Genomic DNA, 9,853 nt, shown 5'->3' with positions numbered 1-9,853 from the left:
CTAGTCTCACATGGGTTGGACCAGATGACGCAAAAAGGCGCACAACTCAAAGACAATGCACCATCAGAGTATGAGAGCTCGGGGCATGGATCATCTCCTGAGATGCCCTGCAGCACCGCAATGTACTCCTCAAGATTGGACAATGCCAACACCAGAAGCCGTGGCCTGTGCAGAATATTGGGAAAAGACGATGTAGGTTGGACAGCCCACATCAGCATGGCACTCACGTCCACATGAACCTCATGGCCGCACTTGCAGGAGCCCTTTGATCCTTTATTCAAAAATAGACCTACTCCTTGTCGTTTGATGCCATCATGCCAGAGGGACTAACATACCAGGCACAGTACTCATTTGTAGGGGAAGTTCAGGACTGGTTAAGAAAATCGTGACTGGCGTTGGCCGTGAGCGAAAATCGAGTTACGCAATCGCTCAATTACACACACGTACAGCAATGGTATTTTCCATTACACACACGCACACACTGCAACGTGTGCACCTGCACACCTACACACGCCCGAACACACCCTACCCCACCAAACCCCCACCACACCCCACGAACGCGCGATGTGGACACACCCCATATTCTGCTATAAAAGCCGGGTTGATGCCCACAGAAAGGCACGGCACGAGGTCAACTCTTCATAATTCCTTCCGACTCGTCAGCATTACTTCCGTCGCTTCAACATGAGCTGCCCATCGAAGAAGGTGAGAGATCGACAACCCTTGTGCACCGCACACAGGACAGACGCCGCCGCACACGGTGCCACCCTGCCCCTTGGGTGCCACTGCTGAGGTTATGTATTGCCACGGGGCATGTAAATGCATGTTCAATGCTACATATCAGAGTGGCATAAACACTGCTACAAATAGCGCACGTTAAATGGGCGTCGAGGCGGTCAAGGGAGATGACAGAACAAACCCATTTGGAGACCCTTGCAATGAGACATTCCATCTCAAGGGGTGTTCCAGGTAAAATATAAACATCATATGACCTGTTTAACCCACAACTTTCCCCCTTTGTAAATATAATTGTTGAAGGAGCCTCCTCGAGAGATTTCCTGTCAATTGTGACCGACTGATGCAAATTCTAGTGATGTCTTAAAAGGGGCTAGACATCTCAAATGTGGTCCAACATTTACTTATTTGATTCGGTCGCCCAAATATAGATGGCCACTCAGGGCGACAGAGACTCATGCCATCCCATTACGATGTCACTCTCCGCGTGAAATGTAGAGCAATGGACCGAACCGAACTGCACCGTTAAAATGTCAAGTTCCCGTGGCACCGGGTGGGCCTAAATCATTGAAAACCGATAGTATAACAGCTCACAATTTTTAAAAATACTACAAAATTTGGGAGATTCGGTATTGCAGTGTTCTGCAATCTAAGCAAATAAAAACTCATGTACAAATGTAAAGATATATAAATTAGGGGAATGTGTTAACAGCCATGCAAAGATACAATATCGTACGACCACGGCCCTGTTCTGTGGTTATTTTGCTACGTTACAGCGCTAATGACAAATGGTGTTGAGATTTTGTTGAATATTACAAATAGACAATTTTTTATATTTTTACGGTTATTTTTACATATTAATCTTTCATGCTCATTCCATGTGCCATTTGTACATCGGTATGGACTCGTTTCCAGCAATGTGCGGCACGTTAATGCGAATGAAATCATTCATTTGGACGAATGCGTCCATATCCTGTTCGGCGGTTAACTCGGCTCATCATCTCTCAGGGGCTGACGGACCAACGACGGTCGTTATCCTACAAAAATTACCCTCCCCCAACCTCCAGCCGCCATACGACACTAGTTAAAGACGATGAGGGAAGAGCACAACCTCAATGGTAATTTGAGCAGGAAATCGCCGTTCGCGACGTTGCCGCCACCGTGTGGCAGCGACGTCATTGCACCAGGCACACCCACTTTAGTGTTTGCTGTGTACTGGACCTCCAAGCAAATAAAGCGCATGGTATTTCTACCACTGGCTCGAGACCGGAGATGAACGCCATCGAATGCTCGCGTGGCGGCAGAGACACATGCAATCACATTATGATCTCACCCTTCCCGTGAAATGTAGAGCAATGGACCGAATAGAACTCCGCCGTTAAAATGCCATGTTCCCGTGTGTGTCTCACTCACTTCTGCCAGCCTGAAGAACTGGAGGCCAAGTTCAAGGCTCTTGACAAGGTAAGCGACGGACCTTCGACTTCGACATTTGTACTGTATTGTCACCACCATCATCATCCTGTCACTGTGGTTGGTAATATAACCACAAACTTATAGTCTTGAGACTCGGTAAGAGTTTGCTGGGTAAAAAAAAAGATTATTTGATTGGCGTGCCAAACATTTATTTTAAAGGCATTGCAAAGCACTCATTTAAGGGATATGACCACGCTGGTCAGTACGGGTCATACCAAAACTGTGGACCATATAGTAAACAACTATGGTCTTCTTCAATGGAGGAGGAATTGCAAAACTAAACGAACTCTTTCCTGAAGCCCTCACGTGACTAGCAGACCTCAATGTTGGCACTTAGATCCTGAACATATTGCTGCCATAGGCAAGAATGGAAGAGCTACGGGTCATTAAAACGTGAATGTGCCCCTTGTCATCAGGATGGCAACAAAAGCTTGAGCAAGGCGGAGCTGAAGGCCGGACTCGCGTCCCTTGGACTCAGCGAGGCACAACTGGACAGCTTCTACCTGGCAGCAGACAAGGACAAGGATGGCAAGATCAGTTGCAGCGGTAAGAGAGACATCATCGTCGGCAGAACATCAATAAGCAGTCATAACTCTCTACAGTATGATGCATAGATGAGCTATCCGGCTTGCCGATTCTTAACGGTGCTCTCTGAACAAAATATATATTTGAATGGATGTGCTGACTTCATAACTAGCAGGGGCTCGGAACCCATTGAGGCGTCAGTGACTGGGTGCCCACGTGACCCCAGACACGTCGGCAAGTAAAGCAATGACGTGGAAGAGCAATGAAAACAGACGACACATTACGCGTCTTCACCGATTATACATAGCTCAAGGATACGTACATTGCGTAGCCTAATTGACACGTGCTTGATTTGTTTTTGCGCGCAGAGTTCGTCAAATACTTCCAGCAAAAGAAGTAAAGAGTGGAAGCTGAAAACCGACCACACAGCCCCGTGCACACTGCAACACTCGGACACACACCAACAGGCGCGCACACACCCACGATGCACACTGTCACACCGCCAACACGCGCATACCACCAGCACGTGTTAGAGGCACACATCGACTCAGCACACACTTCCTTCACCACACGGACAAAATATCATATCCTAAACAATGACAGTGCTTAGCACGAATAATATCTGTCATATGTGTAGTGTAATGTAATTGACATCATAAATGCATATTACTATACTGTAGGAAAGGTATTTCAGGCATATATGTATAGTCCATACATACATACGCATATGCATTTGATAACAGAACACACACAAACGATACAAAACCACCTCAAAAGCTGTCTGGTTTTCTCTTTCCTCTGGGGTTCCTGGTGAGGTGATATGAATTGAACTGGAAATAAAATGACAATCTACCAGTGCGCTGTGGTGTGCGTGTGCATTGATTCTGTGGCGATAACACGCAACTTCGTCATCGACAGCTGCCATTCGTCACAAACATCAGCGACCAATCACGGCACTTGTGCCAAGCTCGGTGCACTGTTTACAAAGAGGCACTTGAGCTCTTTCTAGTGGTGAATGTTCGATGGCATAAGGTGATAAGGTCACGGGTCAAAGCAAGTTAGCAGATGCTCACTGATGGGACCCGTGCCCAGATCTTTGAAGGATCTGTGAGTTTGAGGTTATTTGTTGCACGGATGATCCCGTTTGGCCAGTTGCCCGACTATTTTACACGGGGGGGGGGGGGGGTCCGTGGTGCTTGAGCACAACAACAAAAACAAAATACAACATCAGTAACGCAAAGAACGAGTACAGGGTATTCAAGGAATCCTGCACAACGACATACTTAACGGTCGTAGACGAAGCACACGCGAATAAAAAAAAAGACAGTGGAAACATAATGTAAGAGCAAGGGGTGCCATCAGAAAGTTAGGTAAAGATGCAAGCTTGTAATGTTGATCAATAACGAAATAAAGTGGGATAGTGAATGAATCCACATTGTCGATGAGCGATAAGGGTTTTCCAGAAATGTTGAACAGCAACACGGAAATACTTTTTTTTTTTTACAAAACAAGCTCTTGTGATCTGCTCCACACAATAAAGTCACATTAATCCCAGGATGAATGCTAGGACAGGCCAACCTTATTGCGTCAAGCTGACACGGGTGGTCCTGTTAAAGGGGTCCACGTTTTCACAAAGAGGAGAGGGCTTGATTGTTGCCAAAACAGACACAGGGCTTCGTGTGGCACGACAGGTCATGCAGCTTCCACACAGCCTTACGTAGCTGGTGAAAATGTAATTTTGCTCAAACAATTAATATTGACACAGAGCTAGCGATGAGCAGACTGCTCGCTTATGGAAACTCCTCCATAATCTCTATTACTCCAGCATTTGTGGGGTTTGAGGGTAAGTGTGGAATGTTCAATGACAAAGGATGCAAGAAGGCTTTTTAGTGGAACTCATAACAAGGCCCCATTGCATGGCAAGCTTCAGAAACAGTAAATTATATTATTAAGCATTCAGCATACAGTGAGGGAAAAAAGTATTTGATCCCCTGCTGATTTTGTACGTTTGCCCACTGACAAAGAAATGATCAGTCTATAATTTTAATGGTAGGTTTATTTGAACAGTGAGAGACAGAATAACAACAACAAAATCCAGAAAAACGCATGTCAAAAATGTTATAAATTGATTTGCATTTTAATGAGGGAAATAAGTATTTGACCCCTCTGCAAAACATGATTTAGTACTTGGTGGCAAAACCCTTGTTGGCAATCACAGAGGTCAGACGTTTCTTGTAGTTGGCCACCAGGTTTGCACACATCTCAGGAGGGATTTTGTCCCACTCCTCTTTGCAGATCTTCTCCAAGTCATTAAGGTTTCGAGGCTGACGTTTGGCAACTCGAACCTTCAGCTCCCTCCACAGATTTTCTATGGGATTAAGGTCTGGAGACTGGCAAGGCCACTCCAGGACCTTAATGTGCTTCTTCTTGAGCCACTCCTTTGTTGCCTTGGCCGTGTGTTTTGGGTCATTGTCATGCTGGAATACCCATCCACGACCCATTTTCAATGCCCTGGCTGAGGGAAGGAGGTTCTCACCCAAGATTTGACGGTACATGGCCCCGTCCATTGTCTCTTTGATGCGGTGAAGTTGTCCTGTCCCCTTAGCAGAAAAACACCCCCAAAGCATAATGTTTCCACCTCCATGTTTGACGGTGGGGATGGTGTTCTTGGGGTCATAGGCAGCATTCCTCCTCCTCCAAACACGGCGAGTTGAGTTGATGCCAAAGAGCTCCATTTTGGTCTCATCTGACCACAACACTTTCACCCAGTTGTCCTCTGAATCATTCAGGTGTCCATTGGCAAACTTCAGACGGGCATGTATATGTGCTTTCTTGAGCAGGAGGACCTTGCGGGCGCTGCAGGATTTCAGTCCTTCACGGCGTAGTGTGTTACCAACTGTTTTCTTGGTGACTATGGTCCCAGCTGCCTTGAGATCATTGACAAGATCCTCCCGTGTAGTTCTGGGCTGATTCCTCACCGTTCTCATGATCATTGCAACTCCACGAGGTGAGATCTTGCATAGAGCCCCAGGCCGAGGGAGATTGACAGTTCTTTTGTGTTTCTTCCATTTGCGAATAATCGCACCAACTGTTGTCACCTTCTCACCAAGCTGCTTTGCGATGGTCTTGTAGCCCATTCCAGCCTTGTGTAGGTCTACAATCTTGTCCCTGACATCCTTGGAGAGCTCTTTGGTCTTGGCCATGGTGGAGAGTTTGGAATCTGATTGATTGATTGCTTCTGTGAACATGTGTCTTTTATACAGGTAACAAGCTGAGATTAGGAGCACTCCCTTTAAGAGTGTGCTCCTAATCTCAGCTCGTTACCTGTATAAAAGACACCTGCGAGCCAGAAATCGTTTTGATTGAGAGGGGGTCAAATACTTATTTCCCTCATTAAAATTCAAATCAATTTATAACATTTTTGACATGCGTTTTTCTGGATTTTTTTGTTGATATTCTGTCTCTCACTGTTCAAATAAACCTACCATTAAAATTATAGACTGATCATTTCTTTGTCAATGGGCAAACGTACAAAATCAGCAGGGGATCAAATACTTTTTTCCTTCACTGTATGTAAGATGGAAAAACAGTCCCCCTCCTCATTGAGCAATATGGTAATATTGTGATGTTAAGTGGATAATACCAGCCAATGAACCCTAGTAACCGTTGGTTGCCCTGGTAGATATAAAATAGTTTATATTGGTAGGAACGAATTGGACCAGACCACCAATAGATTAATGTGTCCATCCGTCCGTCCGTCCGTCTGTCCGTCTGTCCGACAAGATGGCCGCCCGCTCCCCCTGCGATCTGTGAACTAAACAAGATGGACGTCGCTTCCGGCGCCTCACGGCAAAACTTTAAACTTCGCTTCAAATTTACTTTACTGAAACGCAGCACGTTTTTTTAACACAGAGACAAGATACATTTATATTAACACAGACACGAGATACATTTAATCGCCTTATTTGCGAGGCCTACTGCAGAAAAGGCATCGCGAGGCCTACTGCAGAGAAGGCTTCGCGAGGCCTACTGCAGGGAAGGCTTCGCGAGGCCTAGTGCAGAAGGCTTCGCTAGGTCTACTGCAGAGAAGGCTTTGCGAGGCCTACTGCAGAAAAGGCATTGCGAGGCCTACTGCAGAGAAGGCTTCACGAGGCCTACTGCAGGGAAGGCTTCGCGAGGCCTACTGCAGAGAAGGCTTCGCGAGGCCTAGTGCAGAAGGCTTCGCGAGGCCTAGTGCAGAGAAGGCTTCGCGAGGCCTAGTGCAGAAGGCTTCACGAGGCCTAGTGCAGCAGACTTTCTTGAGGCCTAGTGCGGCAGGCTTCGCGGGCCCTACTGCAGAAAAGGCATCGCGAGGCCTACTGCAGAGAAGGCTTCGCGAGGCCTACTGCAGGGAAGGCTTCGCGAGGCCTACTGCAGAGAAGGCTTCGCGAGGCTTAGTGCAGAAGGCTTCGCTAGGTCTACTGCAGAGAAGGCTTTGCGAGGCCTACTGCAGAAAAGGCATCGCGAGGCCTACTGCAGAGAAGGCTTCGCGAAGCCTACTGCAGGGAAGGCTTCGCGAGGCCTACTGCAGAGAAGGCTTCGCGAGGCCTAGTGCAGAGAAGGCTTCGCGAGGCCTAGTGCAGAAGGCTTTGCGAGGCCTAGTGCAGCAGGCTTCGCGAGGCCTAGTGCGGCAGGCTTCGCGAGGCCTACTGCAGAGAAGGCATCACGAGGCCTGCTGCAGAAAAGGCTTCGCGAGGCCTACTGCAGAGAAGGCTTCGCGAGGCCTAGTGCAGAAGGCTGGAAATGAAAGACTACGAGTCTTTAAATCTCACAGCGTTTCTTGTCAAAACAAACACTTTTAATTAACGTTACACTAGAATACAGTAATTTTTTCTTTAACTCCTCTATACCCGGTGGAAATCCCTGTACCGGTACTAAGTATTATTCCTACCAGCCCACCCCGCAGGGTCCTGTTAAGGTCACGACCACCACAATTTCTAATCCAATGGACTAGCCACCCATCACTCAATGTGACAGGGGCCAGAAACCAGTCCACCAGACCTCCTCTATTCCACAGAGATTCAGGCAGTACTAGTCTAGTTCCCGACAAAGGGATAGCAACGTCACTTCCCAAGCAAGTGTTTAGATATTGCACGTAGCCAGCCATAGTAATGTTTTGTTGTTTGTGGAGACTCTCCAATGGGGGCTTTTAGTCCCCTTGCTCCACCAAACCATTGTAAACACATGTGCCCTTCTGCCTCTGGCCTATCTTATTATGATTCATTTTAATGTGGTTATTTGGCATTTAAATGTATGGTGGACGGGTTATAAGCCCCCGCCCCGCACCAGTCCAGATTCAAAACCTATCATTGCGCACCGTGAGAATAATCAGCCAAATAACATATTTCATTTAGTGGTGCTGACTGGCGCCACAAAGTTTTTTTTTAAACAGGCATCAAAAACAAAGATCCCCCGTATAGCCTTATTGACTGTTAGGCCAAGTGCTGTCAGCAAGAACCTTTCAATGCCTATTTAGGGGTCCTTGCGAGCTGCTCCTCTTCCTGCTGGAGGGCGAGAGAGGCGCGCCCAGGAGCTGCGGCCTGATGCCACGTGAGAGCCCGACCTGACCTGAAAAAAAAGCACACGAGGGAGCCACCTCCTGCAGTGCTGGAGAGAAGACGGTCCGGACTGCGGAGTCCGTTGAGCCCAGAAGAGCTAGATAAGTGGTGGACGGGAGTGTATAGATGGTAGTCATACACAGGGAGAATAATGTTTCGATATTTTAGAGGCAGACAGCAACACGGACACAGGAGCAGGTAAAAACATGCATTGTGCAATACAGGTGTGTACACATCAACTTACGCATCGGGGCCATGATCCATTAAATCATTTTCTGAATATCATCAAAGTTCAGGGCAGAGGGTATTTTACATTTATGATATTTGAGGCTCTAGATAAAGTGGTTAGGGTGTTTTCCAATTTTAATAGGTGTGCCTTAGGCTTTTCCGTGGACGTTCATTTTAAAAGGTGCAATGCTGATTCACGTGTATGATCATAATTTATTTTAAGTTTTCAGGTAGAGAGTCCATGAGAAAAGTTATTTACAGGTTGTTGCAGAGTCTTTCAGGCAGAGAGGGCGTCACCGGTTTATGAAGACAATGGATTATTCTAACCGGATTGGTGGCACGGAATTGAGCCCCTCAGTGGACTCAACTTTGTGGAGCTTGAAGCCAAGAGGAGTGACAACGCACCAGCACGCGCTACTGCAAACCTACATTTTAGCAAGGAAAACTATCCTGGCAAATTGGAAAGATCATGAACCCCTTTCTTGGGGACTCTGGCAGATAGCTCTGCTTGTCTTGGTTGGAATGGAGCACCTTAGTCATAAACTTAAAGGGAAGGGTTTAGAATATGAGGCTACATGGTCCCCGTTTTTGCTGAACCCTGTTTGAATTGTCAGAGAAAGGGGGGCCGGGGAGAGGGGATTGACTCTTGACACTACACTATTTTTGCAGACGTATGACATCCGTTGCTCCTTGGGGAAATAAAAAAAATGACAAACTTGGATATCACGTGTATATTATTCATTTTTTGGTTTTGTTTGGTTACATTATCCCCCGCTCCCCTTCTTCATTCCCCTCCCCTGCAAATGTGCAACTCCCAATCGTCACCTCTGTGATGGTAGCGCTGTGAGCCCGAGTTGTTCCAGCAGGTTCCCTTCTTGAGAGGGTTTCACCTCAAAATGTTACGCGTTCATGACATGTTTGTTTGTATGTTGGATTCTTGACAAAATATGAATAAACAGGGTGTCGCGGGGTTTCTCAGGCAGTATTTGATGCGGGCAGGGTGATGATTCAGCTAGATGTTTTGCTACGGGAAGTGCATTATTAACAGGTTCTTCTCGAGTTTTCAGGCAGGGTGGTATTGCGCCCACTGCCGGCCACCGTGGTGGTCGTGCCCTGCCCTAAGTGCACTTTCAAGGAGGGAGAGTTCGCCGTCGATGAAACTCCCAGGCCCCCACATTTCTGCAACCTGAAATCCATGGGCGTTCAACGTCTCCAGCACCACTGAGTACGGAGGCTACAACTAGTGACAGGCGAGTGTTTTTTGGGCCGTCCATAAATGACGTCACGCGATTTTG

The 9,853-nt window shown here is 47.1% G+C and overlaps 1 long non-coding RNA gene across 1 annotated transcript; it reads left to right on the top strand.

Annotated features, from left to right (window-relative positions):
* Nucleotides 1-619: 619 nt before the first annotated feature.
* Nucleotides 620-3,558, top strand: LOC144932272 (uncharacterized). Its single transcript, XR_013636885.1, has 4 exons — nucleotides 620-705; nucleotides 2,158-2,196; nucleotides 2,625-2,754; nucleotides 3,102-3,558. It is a non-coding gene; the product is annotated as an uncharacterized LOC144932272 (long non-coding RNA).
* The last annotated feature ends 6,295 nt before the right edge of the window (nucleotides 3,559-9,853 follow it).

This window comes from Lampetra fluviatilis, chromosome 5, assembly GCF_964198595.1.
Source record: "Lampetra fluviatilis chromosome 5, kcLamFluv1.1, whole genome shotgun sequence".
Classification (NCBI taxonomy): domain Eukaryota; kingdom Metazoa; phylum Chordata; class Hyperoartia; order Petromyzontiformes; family Petromyzontidae; genus Lampetra; species Lampetra fluviatilis.
The sequence above is the reverse complement of the archived record's forward strand: the minus strand, read 5'-3'. Positions and strand labels throughout refer to the sequence as shown.